The sequence below is a fragment of the Equus quagga genome, chromosome 14 (assembly GCF_021613505.1).
Source record: "Equus quagga isolate Etosha38 chromosome 14, UCLA_HA_Equagga_1.0, whole genome shotgun sequence".
NCBI classification, from domain to species: Eukaryota; Metazoa; Chordata; class Mammalia; order Perissodactyla; family Equidae; genus Equus; species Equus quagga.
This window is the reverse complement of record NC_060280.1, coordinates 71,015,650-71,026,813: the sequence shown is the minus strand read 5'-3', so window position 1 is coordinate 71,026,813 and position 11,164 is coordinate 71,015,650. Positions and strand designations below refer to the sequence as shown.

General features: G+C 34.1%; 1 pseudogene; it reads right to left on the bottom strand.

Annotated features, from left to right (window-relative positions):
- Positions 1 to 9,820: 9,820 nt before the first annotated feature.
- LOC124225401 (olfactory receptor 8B3-like) lies at positions 9,821 to 10,766 on the bottom strand (annotated as a pseudogene).
- Positions 10,767 to 11,164: the final 398 nt, after the last annotated feature.

Below are 11,164 nucleotides of genomic sequence, written 5' to 3'. Positions count from 1 at the left end.
GAAAAATAAATAAAATTGATAAACCGCTAACCAGGATAACCAAGATATAAAGAAGACAGAAATTGCCAATATCAGAAATGAAGAAGGGATTGTCACTACTGATGCTATGAACATTAAAAAGATAACAAAAGAATACTATATAGAACACTTTTCCCACTTATGTGATAAATGAAATGGAGTACTTCACAAAAAGACGCAAACTACAAAAACTCATACAGGATACGTGGATAGCCTGAAGTCCCCTATATCTATTTTAAAAAGTGAATCCATAAATAATAAACTTCCAAAAAACACCACATGCCCAGATGGTTTAATTGTTGAATTCTACCAAAACATTTAAGGAAGAAAAATACCAATTCTCTTCAGTCTCTTACAAAAAAATAGAAGCAGAAGAGACACTTCCTAAAGCATTCAATGAGGCCAGCATTGCCCTACTACCCAAAACAGATAAAGACATTAGAAGAAAAAAACCCTGCAGACCAATATCTCTCATGGATATAGATATGAAAATCCTTAACAAAACATAGGAAATCAAATCCAACATACATAAAAATAATTATAAACCATGATCAAGTGGGATTAATTCCAGATATGCAAGGCTGACCCAGCATTCAAAAATCAATGTGAGAGGATAAAGAAGAAAAATTATGATTGTATCAAGTAACACTGAAAAAGCATTTAACGAAATCCAAAACTCATTCTTGATAAAAACTCTCAGCAAACTAGGAATAGAGAGGGCCTACCTTGCCATACTTGGTAAAGAACATCAACAAAAAACCTAAAGTTAACATCATACTTAATGGTGAGAGAACAGATACTTTCCTGCTAAGATCTGGTAAATTCATTACACTATGCATTTGTCAAAACCCATAGTGTTTTACAGACAAAGAGTGAAAAATTAATGCATACAATATAAAAACTAGTTTAGGATGTTGGGGATTCCAGGAAGAAATGGAGAATGTGACAAAACAATCTAACTCTATTGCAGGTATATTGCAACTTCACTGAAGGGGACAATGGGAAAAGGTGCTGACCTAGGTCACTTTGGATATAACTGTAGTCTGAAAGATTAAAGGCAAAAATTAAAGAAACATCAGCACTGTATTCTAGTTGACAAAGTGATTTCCCACAAGGGTAGAGGTTAACAATTCTGAGACGACTATACAGGCATACTGGGACTGAAAAATTAGGTAAATCAATGGCAGGATGTGGGAGTCAGGTGCCTTACTGTGAGAATGGCAGCTTAAAAACAAGCAAGGGGAGAAAGCATGTGGTAATGGATTAGAGTTGGAGTCATGGGCATGAATTCACGTTTAACTTAATATAGCTACAAATGATCACATATAGACATATTTATAGATATGTGTACATACATATATTTCCTCATTCAGTCAGCTTAGAGGGCCTAGAAGCAATGATACCCTATAGCAGCAACCACATCTAGTGCCCAGATAATGGTTTCTAATTATGTTCTCTAATAAAAGAACCTAGCTCAGGAACTGGGGCAGAAAATATAAAAGATAAGCCTGGAGCATCTTGTAGTGTTAGAAAGTAAAGAAGTGCTGACCTGAACAGACATACATATACACACACACACACACACTCACACAGACATAAAGATGGTGTTATGTCAAAGAGACACAGGAGCCAATTGAAAGTGTTCTCAATGGCCCAAACTGGAACAATTTGAACAACAAAATAAATGAAGTATCTTTGGATTATAGTCTAAAGTATAAAATAAATATTCATGTGTCCATAGTGACATAAATAAATGATTGAGTATATACATAAGGAAAATGGACAAATCCCTCTTGCAGAAGACCAAAGAAAACAGAAGAAAAGCAATAATAAAGATAAAAGCAAAAATCAGTGAAACCAAAAACAGAAAAACAATAGAGAAAAACAATGAAACATATATTTAGCTATTTGAAAAGATCAATAAAATTGACAATACTAGAAATAGTGACAAAGGAAAAAGACAGTTGACACAAATTACCAACATGAAGGGGGAAAAACAGCAAATATCACTGCAAACATCAAAATGATAATAAGAACACAGTAAGAAAAAATTTCACACGTAAACTTGACAACAGAAATGAAATGAATCAATGCCTTAAAAAACACAAGCTACCACAACTCACCCAAATGAAACAGAAAAGTTGAATAGTCCTATAACGATTAAGGAAATTAAATTTGTAACTTAAAAAGTTCCCAAGAAGAAATTTCCAGGTCTAGATGTTTTCATTGAGAAATGCTACCAAACGTTTTAAAATTAACACCAATTCTGCATAATCTCTTCCAGAAAATAGAAGTAAAGAGAACAATTCCCAATTCACTTTATGTTGTCAGTATTACGCTGATGCAAAAATCAGGCAAAGATAGTACAAAAAAGAAACGTACATATTAATACCCCTTTTAAGAAATCTTTAACATCATATTAGCAGACAAAATTCAGCAATATTTAAATGGAATTATACACTACAACCAAGTAGAGTTTATTCAAAGGACGCAAGAATAGTTCCATATTGGAAAAATCAAGAAGTGTAATCCACTATATGAACAAGCTAAAGAAGAAAAAGCACATAATCATACCAATCAAGTCACAAAAAAATAAACATTTGACTAAATTCAAAAACCATTTATGATTTAAAAAAACTCAGAAAGTAGGAATAGAGTAAAACTTCCTCAAGTTGAGAAAGAACAGCTACAAAAAACCTTCACCTAACATTATACTTGATGGTGAAAGACTGAATGCTTTCCCTGTGATTGGAAATAAGACAGAGATGTCCACTACCATCATTTTTATTGAGCAATGTACAGAAAGCATTGGTCAGTGCAATAAAGAAAAGGAAATGAGAGGATACAGAAAAGAAACAAAGAAATAGTAATGTCCCTAATTGCAGATGAACTAATTTTCTACATAGAAAATCCCAAGGAATCTACTTTAAAATTCCTAGAAGACATAAATGAGTTTAGCAAGGTCACAGGATCAAAATCAGTTGTAATTCTATATATTACCAATAAACACATGAACGCTGAAATTAAAGTGATATCATTTACAATTGTTAAAAAAATTAAATACTTACATGTAAGCCTAACAAAACATGTACAGGATTTCTGTGCTGCAAACTACACAATGCTGATGAAAGAAATACAAGAAAATAAATGGAGAGACCTATTGTGTTCATGGATTGGAAGACAACATAGTAAAGCTGTTAATTCTCTCCAAGTGAGTATACAGATTAAAAGCAATTCCCATCAAAATCTCAGCAATACTTTTTATAGATATAAAACAAGTGTGTTCTAAACTTTATATAGAAGAGCAAAGAAACTACAATACAAAAAAATTTGTAAAGAAAGAATAAAATTAAAAAATATCATCCTAGCTGATTTCAAAACTTATATAGCTGCGGCTGCAATAAGCAAACCTGTGTGGTATTGGTGAACTGATAAATACAATGCTCAACAAAAGACAATAAGGAACCCTAAAATAGACCCACACAAATATGCCCAAATGAGTTTTGAAAAAGTACAAAAGTTGTTCAATAGAAGAAAGACACTCTTTTCAATAAATGCTGCTGGAGCAATTGGACATTCACAGTCAAAAATAAATAAATAACCTCAATCTAAGTCTCACATCTTATTAAAAAATAATTCAAAATGGATCACAGACATGTATTAAAACAAAACCTATAAAACTTTTAGGGAAAAAGTAGGGGGAAAATCTTTAGGATGTAAGGCTAGGCAAAGAGTTCTTAGAGTTGATACCAAAAGCGTGATCCATAGAAGGAAAAACTGATAAATTGTACTTCATTAGAATTAAAAACTTCGTCTTTATGAAACCTCTTTTAAAGGATGAAAAGACAAGCTACATGCAATATTTGTAATCCAGCTATTGACCAAAGGACTTCCTGGAATGTATCTAAAATGCATTTTTTTAAAATATCAAAACTCAATGCTTAAAAAGAAATAGTCCTATTACAAAACTAACAAAAGATATGAAGAGACAGGTCACTGAAGAATATATATACCTGGCAAATAAGCATATGAAATTATGTTCAATATTATCAGGAATTACGGTAATAAAAAATAAACCTACAATGAAATATCATTTTGCACCTATCAGAATGGCTAAAATAAAATATAGTGACAATGCTAAATCACGGCATAGATATGGAGAAACCGGATCACTCGTATACTACTGGAGGGAATGTAAAACGATACCATAGCCACTCTGGAAAGCATTTTGTCAGTTTCTCTCTTTTTTTCTCAATCCAAATTCATTTTCTTTTGCTTTTCCTTTATTTTGAGATACAATTGACATACAACATTGTGAAAGTTTAAGGTGTACAATGTGTTAATTTGATATATTTATATATTGCTATGTGATTACCACCATAGCATTAGCTAACACATCTATCTTGTCACATAATTAATATTTGTGTGTGTGTGGTGAGAACAATTAAAATCTAGTCTCTTAGCAACTTTGAAGTTTATAATACAATATTGCTGACTATAATCACTATGCTGTGCATTAGATCTCCTGATTTACTTATCTACTAGTTGCAATTTTGTACCCTTAAACATCTCCCCAATTCCTCCACCTCTCAGCCTCTGGTAACTGCTATTCCACTCTGTTTTTATGAGTTTCACTTTTTTCGATTCCACATATAGTTGATATCACATGGTATTCGTCTTCTCTGACATCTCATTTAGCATAATGTCCGCAAAGTCCATCCATGTTATCAAAAATGGCAGAATTTTCTTCTTTCTTGACTCACTAAACATGCAATTACCATTCAACCCAGCAATTGCACTCCCAGGCATTTATCCCAGTAAAATGAAAACTTAAGTTCACACAAAAACCTATACACATATGTTACAGAAGTTTTATCCATAATAGCCAAAAACTGGAAATAACAGTTTTCCTTCCAAGTGTGAATGGTTAAACAAACTTCTGTACTTTCATACCATGGTATACTATTCATCAGTAAAAAGAAACAAACTATTGACACATACAACAATTCGGATAAATATTCAGATAATTATACAGCGACAAAAAAATGTCAAAATGTTATATACCATATGATTCCATTTATACATTATTGAAATGACAAAATTGTAGAAATGGTGAACAAATTAGTGGTTGCTGGGTGTCAAGAAGAAGGTGGGGTTGAGAAAGAAATTGGTATGACTATAAAAGGGTTATGTTAAAGTTTTGGTTGTGATATTTAGTGCTGTTTTGCAAAACGTGACCGTGGGGAGGAAACTTGGTAGAGGGTACACAGGATCTCTATTACTTTTTACATTTGCATACAGTTGAATCTTTAATTTTATCAAAATAAAAACTTTAATCAAAAAAAGGCAGCAAAAGGGGCCGGCCCCGTGGCCGAGTGGTTAAGTTTGCACGCTCCACTGTGGCGGCCCAGGGTTTCGCTGGTTCGGATCCTGGGCGCGGACACGGCACTGCTCATCAGGCCATGCTGGGGCGGCATCCCACATGCCACAACTGGAGGGACCCACAACTAAAAATGCACAACTATGTACCGGGGGCTTTGGGGAGAAAAAGTAAAAATTAAAATTAAATAAATAAATAAATAATGAAAAATCTAAAAGAAAAAAAGAAAGAGCAAAAAAGGACTACATAACTTTAGCAATGTATCGATAGCATAGTTAAAACAGTTGATTGAATATGTTAACGTAACCAACTTTAGCTCATGTCACTGATGTTTTGAACTTAACATATGTAAGTTTCTCTTTAAAAACAAATTAAATTTTAAGAACAAAAAAGGAATTCTACAATTAAAATTTACAATAGGTAAAGCAAAAAATTCACAGAATGGACTTCAGAGTAGATTGGAGACAACAGAGGAAAAAAATAGTGAACTGAAGGATGAATCAGAAGAAATTATATAATGTGAATAACAGATAAAAATAGACTAGAAAAAAATAAACAGAGCCTCAGAAACCTTAAGAACAATAACAAAACATGTAATATTTATGCTTTTTGAGTCACAGAAGGCAAAGAGGAAGAGTTCTAAGGCTGAAAACAATATTCCAAAACACAGTGGCTGAAAATTTCTCAAATTCAACTGAAGACAAACCTACAGATTCAAGAGCTGTGCAAGCTTCAAACAATAAATCCAAAGAAATCCATGCCATGACTGATCAGAGTTAAACTTTTGAAAACTGGAAACAAAACAAAACAAAATCTTAAATGAAAGTAGAGAGAAGTGATAAATAATCTGGAGAGATACAATGATTAGGATGACACCAGATTCCTCATCTGAAATAATGAAGAAAAAGAAAGGAACTCAACATTTTCAAGCTTTAAAAAGGAAAAATTACGAGTTTTGAATTCTATATCCACTGGCAATATCCTTCAGGAATAAAGGGGAAATAAATAATTCCCAGGTGAAGGAAGTCTAAGATAATTTGTCATCAACATACCGACCCTTGACGAATGGCTAAAAGAAGTATACCAAACAGAAAGGAAAGAGTAACAGAAGGAGGCTTGGAACATCTGGAAGGAAGAACTATGGAATGTCTAAAAATAGAGCTAAATGTAATAGACTATCCTCATCATTTTTTAAAATTATTTTTCACATTTGAAATAAAAGTAATAACACCATCTGATATGGCACTCAATCTATGCAGAGAAAATACTTAAGACAATTTTTTAAAATGGAAAAGGATAAAAGGAAGAACTAGAAGAAAATTTTCTACACTTTACTCCACATTATAAAATGTCAATACCAGGAGACTATGCAAGTTACTTTGTATATCGTGATACCTAGAGTAACCACTAAAAAGTTATAGAGAGACATACACTTCAAATCACTATAGATAAATCAAAATTAAATTCTGAGAAAGATCACCTAATCCATAGAAAGTCAATAAAAGGTGAAACAGAGGAACAAGAAACAGTGGGAACAAATAGAAAACGATACAAAGTAGAGTAAGCCCTCAGACATCAATAGGTCAATAATGGTCTAAATAAATTAAATTGAGTCCAATTAAAAGACAGAGATTATCAAAGTGAATTTAAAAATGATCCGACTGCATGCTGTCCACAAGAACCTTGCTTCAAATATGATATAGGTAGGTTAAAAGTAAAGAATGGAAAATAATAAACCATACAAACATAGTAAGTTAGGAGTTGTTTATGTTTTCTTAATACGAGTCCATTATCAGATATATATTTTGAAAATGTATTTTCTTGGTTATGACTTGGCTTTTTATTTTCTAAATTGTGTCTTACAATTTAATTGTAATTAAATTCTTACAATCTTCATTGTATCTTACAATATTGAGGAAAGAAATAACCAGATCAGAAAATACACACAATATTTAAACAGATATTTCACCAAAGAAGATATACAAATGGCTAATAAGTTTATGAAAGATATTCAGTATCATCACTCATTAAGGATGTGCAAATTAAAACCAAAATGAGATATTACTGCACACCCACTAGAATGGCCGTGATTAAAAACACAGACAATGCCAAGTGTTGATAAGGTTGTGGAAAAACTCATGGGAATATAAAATAGTAGAGCCTCTTTTGAAAACAGTTTCATAAAAAACCATAAACTTTCCATTTCACCCCGCAACTCCACTCCCTACACTTTCATTTAACTCACTCTACTCAGAAGTACAAGGGCATTCATTCCCCAACAGTGCCAGATCCACATATCTTCTCTCCTCCCCCCACCACTACTCTGCATCGAGATATCTTTGTTCACTTATCTTGAGTCTGAAGTACTTTTCAACAAAGTGTTGGAATAATAAGATATCCATGTGCAAAAAAAATCTGCTTAGATCAACAGCCCATACCATATAGGAAAATTAATTTAAAATAGATCATAAACTTAAATTCCATAACACTTAGAGAAAAAAACATAATAGAAAAATTGTTGGACTTTGGGATTAGCAAAAGATCTCTTAAATGTGACACTAAAAGTTCAATCCATAATTTAAAAAACAGACATTAGAATTTATCAAATTTAAGATTTTGTGTTCTTTGAAAGACACTATTAAGAGAATGAAAATATAGACTAGAAGAAATATTTGTAAATCATACGTCTGACATAATTTGTATTCAGAATACATAAAGAAATCTCAAAACTAAAGAACAAGAAAACAAACAACCCTATGTGCCCTATGAGAGCACAGACTTTTCATCTTATTCACCACTGTATCTATGGTGTTTAAAAACAAAGCCTGGTACAGGATAGATGCTCAGTTTCTATTTGTTGATTAAATAACTACATCATTTGTGCCATTAAACCTCTAAGACAGAAGAGAAAATGAAAATAATAAAAAGAAAATGCTAACTGCTAATGGAATTAGAGATTTTTAGGAGTATTTAAGAAAAGGACAGAAATTCTTCTACTAATAATTGATAAATATTTGTAGTAAGATTAGTATAGCATGCCCTATTACCCACATTTGCTGCCCTGAAGTCACAAGAGGTAAAATCCAATGCAGGTTCCCTTTATTTCTGACTGCTGTAAATGGTTATCTCAGTTTCTTGTCCTTAGGAACAGGGATCAGAAGGAAATCTCTCTTTACCACACTCCCTTGTGACTAACTTGAGAAGAGACCAGAGTGAGAAGAGCATCTCCCTTAAGGAAATGAATCTTCCTATTCAGAATGCCCTATTCCACTCATATGGACCACTCACATTTCTGAAAACTCAATAGCCTTTCATTAGAGGTTTATTACAGGTTTCCTTGCTAACAGAAAGGTGGCTTTATGCCACTTTGCTTTTAAGATAGACTTACATTAGTACCTGTTTTTGCTAGCCACAAGAAATCCAAAGGGAATTTTCACTTTTACAAAAAAGGGCAAAAAGTGAAAACAGCGTTCAGTGTTATAGTCATGTTTCAAGCCTTTCACATTGGCCACATCAGCCACAGAAGACAACGACCTCTACCTTCAACATCGAGGTAAGCAGACACAGAAGAAGGTGTAGACGTTAGTGACCTGCCTGCCCTGAGGGATCAGATAATGATGAGATGTTAACAGATGACCTCTTCCTCTCTCTCCTATCCCAGTATCCTGTACATCCCATCACCCCAACCTCTGACTCAGCCTGACACCACAACCACCACTATCTCCTCTCAGCCTTTGAATGTGCTTGCTGTTTTCCCAGTTCTGCTAAGTGAAATTACACTGCACATACATTATTCCTACTTTATACAGGCTGTATATTTATAATATCATTCTTGATTTTACTATATGTTAGTATTATTTTAGGTTTTATATGTTGTTTGGTATAATTTCGTAGGTTATTTTGGGAGGTCTGGGAATGGTAAAAAAAAAAAAAAAGTTTCTCCCATATAAATTGATGGTAATTGGTTTAAAAAGTTTTCATAGGAACACTCTACTTTAGATAGTGGGGGAAATCTGTAAATTAATGAATAAATGGCTGCATCCAAAGTCCACCAAAGTCTACATCTCCATGACAAAATTTTACAGGAATTCCAGACATGCCTGAGTCAAAAATCTCACAACCTTACCATTTCTGAATTTATCATCATTCAACCTTTTCTACTTAAAACCTTATAATCTCTAAGAATAAAGTGGAGAATGACAGAATGAACTACTTTCCTTACTTTCTATGAAAGGACAAGGGACTTCTCCTCCTCTTCCTGACAGTATCTTTTCCTGTGAAGTGATTTACATAATAAACTTAATTTTCCTTATTATTTAAATCATCTGAATTTCTATTTTGGTTTCTTTCTACTTTCTCCATATTTTTATACATTGTGTGCCTTTACTAGGATTTGGCATCAATAACTAACACAGTTTCTGTTCAGGGCAACACCCTTTTATTCAAAGTCTTACTCAGTGCAATTCTGACATCTTTATTCCTCAAACTGTAGATGAAAGGATTCATCATTGGCTCCACAATGGTATAAAAAACCGTGGATAGTTTGTCTTGATCCAGAGACCCAGCAGGGGAAGACTTAAGATACATGAATGCTGATGATCCAAAGAAAAGAGAAACAGTAATTATGTGGGAGCTGCAGGTACTGAAGGCTTTGGACCTGCCCCCTTTAGAATGGATTTGGAGGATGTTAGAGGATCAACATGTAAGAAATGGAGATGGTGAGACTGGGCATGATTACATTGATGCCCACAACAAGGAAAACTACCAGCTCATTGATGTAGGTGCTTGTGCAGGAGAGCTGGAGGAGAGGAGGTATGTCACACATGTAGTGATTGATGATGTTGCCATCACAGAAGGTGAGTCTCATCATGCATACAGCGTGGGCCGTGGCACCTACAAACCCCATCACATATGCACCCACCATCAGCATGAGGCAGATCTGATGGGACATGATGACCTTGTAAAGCAAGGGCTTACAGATGGCCACATATCGGTCGTAGGCCATTGATGTCAAAATATAGCACTCATCAATAACAAAGAAGGAGAAGAAATAGAGCTGAGCCATGCACTCTGAATAAGAGATGATGCTCTCTTTTACAAAACTCATCAGCATTTTAGGGGTTATGACAGAGGAGTAGCAGAGATCAATGAAGGAAATGTTAAAGAGAAAGTAGTACATGGGAGTGTGCAGGTGAGAGTTAAGACCAATCAGAAAAAGCAAGCCAATATTCCCCACCAAGGTGATAACATAGATTCCTAAGAAAAAGAAGAACAGGGGCAGCTGGAGTTCTGGCCGCTGTGTTAAACCCAGCAAGATAAACTGAGTCACTGAAGAGTCATTTCCTGAAGCCATTCTTCCCTAGGACATATCTGTGGGAACAGGACAAAAAGATAACATTAAAATGAGTACCCAGCTCTCTCCACCCAATGCCAGTATAATGGGATTGAGACCCAGAATGGAAGAATGGACGCAAGCCCAGCCCTCTGTGTGTCTTTGTTTTCTCCATTGTATAAAAGCTGAGAGAACTGTTAACGATGTATATCAAAAACACTAATGGGCAAGTTCTCTAGGAATAAGATTCAGGAACCTTGTGACTAACCATGACTCTACAGCATCTCTGTTCCACTTCTGCTTTGACAGTCCACTGGGCCCACCTAATGAACAATGGTCATCTCAGTAGACAGGAGATATAGCATTTCAAGGAGTCCTTGGCTTCCATAGAGGAGATTTGAAAGAATAATACAGGATAGATAAAATTCAACAGC